This window comes from Ananas comosus, linkage group 23 (assembly GCF_001540865.1).
Source record: "Ananas comosus cultivar F153 linkage group 23, ASM154086v1, whole genome shotgun sequence".
Lineage (NCBI taxonomy): Eukaryota > Viridiplantae > Streptophyta > Magnoliopsida > Poales > Bromeliaceae > Ananas > Ananas comosus.
The window spans coordinates 1,645,818-1,655,100 of NC_033643.1; positions in this window are offsets into that span (position 1 = coordinate 1,645,818).

Here is a 9,283-nt window from a genome sequence, read left to right on the forward strand (position 1 = left end):
ATTTGATGATTAGATTGAGCATAACTGTTCAATCGTCAAAAACATTAGCTTGTGAATTATATATAACACTTTAAATTATCCCTTAATTTGGGATATATTGCACTGTAACTTATGCGAATATTAATTAATCGGGTGACGCGGTGAACCGGTTTCAGACACTAATCTCTATGCTAGAGCTAACTAATTGCTTGGTTTATAAGAGGTCAATCAATCATTTTTTTTTTCTTTTTTTTTTTAGAAAGAAAGATAATATATATGCTATCTGTTTCGTTTATTTTACTTAGCTGAAAATGCATATGAAATAATTAGGCTTCGAATTTAGAATCTTGAATACTGACTATCATATATTTTGCTACCTGCATGCGCTAGAAACGGTAGGTGTGAACCAAATAATTAATATATTGGCACATCCATCTTTTTCTATAACGAACTTCAAGAGATTAGGTTATGCCACACTAAAAGGACTGAGACAACTAAAGAAAACTACAAATTTTAATTCCAAGCCAACCTCAATTAATTTCATTCCACCAGAGATTTTTAACTTTCCCTTTCCTTAAATCATAATCAAACAGTTATCTATCACTAGTATATACAGTACTTATAGAATGGATTAGATTAATTCGCAGGTTTATGATGAATGGTTAATTTTCAGGAAAAGAACAAATTAACTAATGTCGCTTTTCAACTACAAGACAAAAACATTTATACTAATTAATTGTGGCTATTATTTGGTACTTCTCAATCTAGCTGTTGAATAATAGATTTTTGCATATATATATATAGATCTTAAAACTGGTCGGTTTGATATATGCTTGTGGTCCTTTTATATCAACTTCCCTAGCCACATAATAGTAGCAGTTATCGCCAAGCTAAACCTGGTCCACATAAAATCTACCATTCCTTATTTATTAATTAATCACATCTTTACTTTTATTCCTCACCATTATTAAAGAAAACATATAATTCCAATGTTTTTTAATTAGCCTTGCTTGTCTATTTTCAGTGGCATGCAACAGTATTTAGTTTAGCTTTTTCATGAAAGTTTATATTATGTTTTTTTCTATTGAAGCAGAACGCAAAAGTGTGAGTGACTTTAATATCCAAAACTTTAATTAATTTGGTGTTTTCTATACTACTATAAAACAACAACTTTACAGTGTTTCTTTTAACAATACTAAGGCTTAATTTGGTATTGAGGTAGGCTTAGTTTGGTATTGAGGCCTATCTAACGCTATTAGATAAAATAGAGTTGAGGAAAAAGTATATAGGGATTTGCTTCTGCGTTCTTCGGTGGGACCGCAGAAAATATATCGTAACCGACTCATCGCGATATGCAGAACGCAATATTACGTACGTACGGAAACAAACAAGATATTTTCCAACGTACTTTCTCACCGCACGTAACGCAATCCCCCGCAATCCCAAACAAAGCCTAAGTTGCACTTTATCAAATAATCTTACGTAGTGGAACAGACCAGATTAGTCCTTGAAGTAGTGAAGGAGGAGAAAAATACTGGGTTGATTGGAGAGTCTGCTTCTGAGGTGGTGGACCAGGTCCAGGGGATTTCTTTCCCACTAGCTAGGAGAAAATGACAAGCACTTTTGGGACAATCAAGAGATGGTTAAGATCTAAAGAGAATTTAACTTGGAGCCTTTTCTTCTTGCACATGGGTGGGCATTTTCACTATTAATCAGCCGAAAGCAAAGCGTACTATATGCATTGCAACCATAATTGCTTGGGGGAGCATCTGGTGACAGGAATAATGAGGATGTTGGCTATGATTTAATGCCACAACCAATCAACCAAAATTAGTAACTCCAATTAATAAATTAGATCTAACAATGGTCCAGAAACTTATTGACCTGCTTGACCCTGCTGAAGCTTTTATAGAAGTACTGCATGCATGTACATGCACTAAAGATTAACAGTTTGAGAACATCCAATAAAATTATAGCGAAATTCTTTGACACCATTGTGGGTGTAATGGATATATACTTAATTACTAGTAGTAATCTTGTTTTTGATGTACTTAAATCCACTAAATTTCTCAAGATTTTCTCATGAGCAGCAATTTAGTTATATCTTCGGAAAAAAAATGTGGATATGAAGTAATGGTGCGCCATTAGACTATTTTCATCCTCGCTCACGATGAAGAGGTGCCTCGAAATTTGATCCGTCGACAGTTTCGTTGTGTTATAAATTTTTGGAAAAATAAATTGTGAAGGAAAAATCGATGTTTGTGGTAGGTAGCGGAGGGCTCGGGCCTATAGACACGAATCTGATCCGATAATAAAGAATCCTTATGAAACTTTTTTGATCCAGTGTTTGTAATCTTGTACTATTCTCTTTTTCATAGTAAAGTTCTTTCATTTTTCGCCCGTGATTTTTTATTTTTCTGTAAAAAATTTTTCATATAAAATTTTGTATTTATCTTATTTTTTATTTATGGTTTGTCTACTTTACGTTCATCGTTTTCATTTCTGTTTGTGTGTCGTAACAGTTAACTACGATTTTGTTTGTTGAATTGAACAACTTCTTTCGCTGCGATTTATTTAAAAAATTTCCTGCCTATATATATATTTGTCCTTTTTATATGGTGCTCTTTAACTTTGAATGAGAACATATGAATACCTTCTCTTCCATCCATGACTATATAGGATAGATACTGTGTTATAGGTCATGACATAGAGTATACAAAGATAAAACAAGAACAAACTTGTCTTTTGTACCTCCCATCACACTCTCCATGGACCATTCTTGCAATATCTCCACATCATTGTGTATCCTTTCTCTCACAAAACAATGTATATCATCTCTCAAGAAAAGCTCCAAAGAGTATTGTAGATTTTCTACCCTGAAGAAAAAGAAGGCTATATTGCATAATTTCTACGATGAATTAACTGCGACCGTTGACTGTAATATATGAAAAATATTATTATTTAATAGCTTAAGTTTTTAAAAATTAATGATCATTTATATTGTTAACATGATATTAGTAGAATAGAAGCTTCTGAGTTCAAGTTCAAGTCCTACTAGTTCTTAACTTTATTTAATTTTTTTCTAATTAATTATTTTATCTCTCGGGCTCAAATATAAAGGAAAGCGCTGAAGATATATAACATATTAATTTAATAGTTACTATACATTTTGATGAATAAATATTTGTTTATGCCTAACTTCTTTACATGATTGACGCAACATTACTCGAAAGCGAAAGTTTGAATCCAACAGGATTCGTCATTGACCAAAGTTGTAAAGAAACATTTACGTAAGGCAGAAGAGACACTAATTTATGAAAGTAATTTGCTGAACATTTAACGTATGGTGACCGACCGTTTCTAGAGCAAGTGATAAAGAGCTTCGTGATTGGTACCCGAGATTTCAAGTTCGAATCCTAGTTGATTCACATTTCCAGCTAAGTTTATTTCTAAATGAAATAAACGAAACGGGTAACGTACTATCTATCTCTCAAAAAAATATTCAACTTATGGTGAAATTAGAAATGATGAAATCGAAAGTGGGGGAGGCCAAAAGTGTGAGATTGACACCTAAAAATGGACACTTAATGTGTGAGAAAGAGAGAGAATTAGTAGGAGCCAAACATAGGGGCAGAAGCATTTATTGCCGAGTGAAGCCGCATGAATTAAGGTAAGGATGTGGACAAGTAGGATGTGAAACCCACCGCCTTATATGTCATGCTCACACAAGTATGATGCAATAATTAGAAAATTTTACTCAAAAAATTATTTCCTTTTTTTGGGGGTGAAATTTGACCATTAACATGTGTAATAATTTTTATTAATTAATAGCACATAAAAGTTACATTCTATATAGCAGCTACACTGTATCATTTATACTCATCAATCATACATTTTATGAAAAAGTTATAATAAAAATATTTTTTTCTAAAAATTTTGATGAAAGTATTAATATAATTGGTTGGAAATATCATATAAGTTGTATGACTATCATATTTTAAATTTATTCGCACAGAAGAAATGATACTCCACTTGATTTTATGTTATTTTATTACTATTCAGTGACAAGTGATGTGGGTTCAATGTTCCAAAGAAATGTGTTGATGTTCCTAACTTATGACAATTTTGCCTTATTTTGGATTTTGTGTGTGACATTAATTAACTTTTCTATGATTTATTGGGAAAATTTTCTTTTTCTTATGTCAAAATTATGTCAGGATGATGTCAACGCATGTTAGCTGTTAAGTAGGTCTCAATCAATATATGCCAACGATGCTTAAGTTCTCGATTAGGTCTACAGGTCTTAATCTATATATGCCAACGATGTTTAAGTTTTTAATTAATTAGGCCGGTCTATAGGACAAAAAAAACGAAGAAGAGATAATGATATAACTTAATTATGTTTGGTTAAACTTCAGTAATAAATAATAATCAAGCTCTACGTAGTTTTATATTGGCAATAATATTTTCTTTTAAAAAAATTGTTACCCTGATAGTGCAATTTCGTCATTATTTTTTTAAATTATACTACTCAATGCAGATAAGCATTGTTATAATTGGATAATAAGGTACCAATTAATTTTCTTTCCAAAAAAAAGAAAAAAGAAAATCGATTTGTGTCCGTTGTCGGGAAAATAGGATAACCTATTGTTAAAAGGAAAATAAAAAAAGTCACACAAATATTCACAAATTAAACCAAATTAAACACACCATTTAATCTGAATTTCTTTATTCTTTAAATTTCCTAGTTCAAAAATATTTGCAATTTTGCAAGGCCGGCCCATAGAGCTTTTCCTGGCCCGGCCCAGAAAAGTAAAGCTTCGATTGGGTTTCCATTACTGTGATTCAATTGTGGGCCTAGAAGAGTAAGCCGTGTATATTGGCCCAAAAAAGCCCAATCGAAATATGCTAAATTGGGGCCAATTCAATAGCCCCTTTTTAAAATAGGCCCCTCAACTTTATGCAAGTCTTATTGACACCCGCCCTCAACTTACAATTTCTTTTCCACAATTCCACTTAGTTATTAACTTTATTAATTACATAATTTTATTTGTTACATATCATTAATGAGGTGTCAATCGAAAAAGAAAAGTTGACAGGGCCATTTCAAAACGGCCTATAGTTGAGGGGGATCACCTTAAATTTGGATAGTTTTATTATAAGCCCTTGTTATGCTCACAATCAGTGTGACAAAAAGACACAATTCGTACCTCCTTGTCCCTTAAGCCTTATCTTTAACATTACTTAATTTACATGCTTGTCGACTCAAACTTAGATAAATCCAATACTAATGCTAAAGAAAATGAATTAAGTTAGGGTTTAATCGATCCACCATCAATGATTAATTAATTATAAGGAGCAAAAACATGCAAGCATGCGCATGTGATGAGGATATGGACAAACCCAGTAAGTTAAGCTAAGCCAACTCATCAAGGAGTGTGTATGCACCAAGAAGTAGAGAGGTCCAAAATAGATGCAATAAGAATTGCATGGAAAAGCTTGTTGTGTGGCAATGATTTGTGTGGGTTGGGGCACACGTGAATAGAAGCAAGAAGAGTACGTTTCTCGTCTCAATTATTGCATGCCTACACCAAGTGTACCGTATCGATCGTTCCATGCATGCTTAATTATGCAACACTTTCCTAGTATACTGTATAATCTTTTGAACTAAAGCTTAAAGTGACTTGGAAGTTTAGACGGATAGTAGGGAAGTTATGTAATTCGTGATGACACGTACGACACATCAATACGATCTAAACACGACGACTTGTTACATTTGATGTGCTAGTAGTTTGAATCTTTTAATGTGGTATTGGAATTTTGATACGTTTCTTTAGCTAGGTGGTTACATTCGATGTAGTAGAAGTGTATAGATTATGTGGTGCAACTAGCTAGTTCATGCAAATGTTTTCTCTTCTCTGGCATGCACAAAGGCTGCTCCATGCCAGGGCGGAGCAATATTAACCTTTGGACCCATCTAAAACCCTAACCCTGGATCGAGAAGGAACAAGAGGACCAATTTCTAGGCCCCCTACAAGTTATCTCTCACGAGAGTCGTCGCACTTCGCGTTATAGTATAGTCACGAGAACCATTGCAGTCCATTACTTTTCTATGGTTTCTTTTTTTGAGAAAAAGGTAGCACGCTATCCGTTTCATTTATTAAAACGATGAACTAAGCTACAGGGATGAGGCAACACGGCCTCGGGATGGGGGTGTCAAAAAAAAAAAAAACTAGTACTATCGATTATCGATTACCAACATGCCGCCGATTAGTTGAGAGAGATTGCTCTTAGAGATACGTCAGCTGATTTTCTACAGTTTCACTGTTGAGCCGTGTATATATGTATATATATAGATAGATTGTTGAAGTGTTCGTAAAATAATATGGAGAGTTTTGATTTTCTCATAAACTGAGTCTTAGACGTCCCTACATGATCGAACATGTCAATTGGAAACATTTTATGTGAACCCAGATCTAGTCTTTTACATTTGAGAGTATGAGCATTGCTACGGGTTCCATAATGTTATAATTGCCATATACTATTGATATATTTGGCATATATAATGCTTATATGAATTTGCGAATTAATATATATATATCACCAATAAATAGGGAGTTTTATGTGGACCCAAAACATTTCCCATATGTAATTTGAAGCATGAACTTCAGTGAGGAGTACAACAAGGAGTTGTCATGTACTTTGTGGGACATTTGTGATGAGAACATGTCACTCGGTTCGTGCATAAATAAATAAATAAATAAATAATAGTAATATCAAATGGAAAATAATAGTAAAATCATATGGTTCATGGTCTCCTAGATAGGTAGCAAGGAAATTTTTCTATGCATTCTTTGTTAAGCTTGTTTGTTGGAATAGTAACCGCATACTAATTCGCAATTTGCATATCTTGATTTTGATAGATTAATGTAGAGGGAGCCACCGAACTTTTGCGTTATTATTTAGAGATAGGTGCTATACATTGTTAACTAATCATGGTTAGTGAAAAAGATTCTTTGGTTTGTTAATTATAATAAAGCATGCCCATTTTTCTAATTGCTCGTTTCTCCCCTGGGGATTACATGTTAAAGAAACAACAATAGCATTTGTTATATATGCAATATCGATCTACACGTACGATTTACCGTTCATTAGAGTTTAATTTGATTTTCATTTTTCCGAAAAAAAGGTTTTTACTTGTCGCTGTTCTTTAATTTGGGGCTTGACGCTCAACTTTTTCTTAACTAAGATACACACCTTTAAGAGAAATATGCTATTAATTTGTAAACTTAATTATATGCACGTTTAATTTTATATATACATGACAAAAGGGTAAGTCAAAATTAATTGTTTGGCCAGTACTCAATTATTTCAACAAGATTAGCACAATATTCTCGAATAGAAATCTCATGCATCGACAATGGCGATGATGAAGAAGAAGAAGATGATGATGATGATAGTGATGATTGATTGATAGCTGTGATGGTGATAGAAGGTGGCAGCGGTGGGTGAAAGCAGAGATGGAAACAGTAACAACTACATATTGATAGTGAATGTAATGACAGTAGTCGTGACTATTAATTGTTGTGGTGAATGACAATGATAACTGTAGTGAATTTGTAATGCGACAATTATGATGATATGGTTGTAAAGATGCATGGTTGTGACTATCTTAGAGAATTCTCGGTGCGAATTATGTTAGCTTTTAGTGCTGAATCATATCATATCATATACATATACATATACATATATACATATATACATTCATATATACAGATATATATATATACATATACATATATATATATATATATACATATATAGAGTGCGTGTACTATACTTTCGAAAGTACCAGGACCTCCGTGCTTGTAAGTTGTTTTCGATGATAGGACATCCGATTTGACGATCGGCTCCGTTAGGTATAATCTATCATATTGGAACTATCTAGAAACCAAATTTTATAATTTTTTGACATAATTTACTAAGCGATCAAAACGTTCCAAAAATGACTATTTTAATGGCCGATGCGGCACGTTTTTAAGTTTAACGGTATAGAAATATTCAAATTACGTGAAAATTTAATAGAAAATTCTACTTAACATCAATAACAAGATCAAATTTCCGATTTGAAATTTGAGTCATTTATCATTATTTTTTATGATATTTTTATTTTCAGCCGTTCATTTTGAGGCTACTCGTTCACTAAGCAAACGAAGTCAAAAAATTATGAAATTTGGTTTCTAAATAGTTCCAATAGCGTAGATCATGTCTAACAAAACCGATCGCCGAATTGGACGTCCCATCATCGAAAACAACTTTCAAATACGGAGACCTCCGTACTTTTGAAAGCATAGGAGCCTAGCTCCATATATATAAATATATATATATATACACATATACATATACATATACATATACATATACATATGCATATATATATATATATAGTGTCCGGCTACTATACTCTTATGAGCATAGAGCCTTTTGTACTCATAAATTTTTTACCGTTTGATCTACCCTTTAATTATTTTCACCCGTTAGATTATACTATTCAACCAACCACCCATGCACTCAACCCTAGGGGGCCCACTATCAATCTAACCGTAACCACTTTCATCTCAACCACACATTTCTTCATCTAAACAGTCAAAAAGTTATGAATACAAAGGGCTCTATACTCATATGAGTATAGTAGCCCTAGCCTATATATATATATATATATATATTCCTATCTTCTAAAAATTATGTTTTGTTTTGTGTTTGGTGTGTAAAAGATTTCATTTTGTCTACAGGCTGGACCTCATCTAGCTCCGGACAAGTAATTACTTGATATTATTTTATTTTCTTTTTTATTCACAATATGTCATAAATATATATATATATACTAGATATATACGAAAATAATTGAGCTCACTGTTTATATATAGCAACCAAATTAATCTACAAGAATTTTAAATCTAGCACACAAATTAGTGCACTAGTGTGGTCCTATATAATACTATAGGTTCATCAAGCATTGTATTCCTCTTTCTTTCTTGCCACATAAATTGAAGAGGGATATATAATTAATAATATTCTCTCCAACCTCCCATGTGTGCAGGAATATATATGTGCATACGCATGCATTGGCCTATGTATGCTCTATCTCTCCATTTTTTTTAAATTTCTTTCTTTCTCTGATTAAATTAATGTCTGTTCAATTAATGCTTTTGGAACAGTACTTCTAGTATTTTGAATAAACTTTTTCTTCTACATAGTAATTCCAAGTGCTACAGTGCAATTTGAATTGGTAGTCCGCGTTACT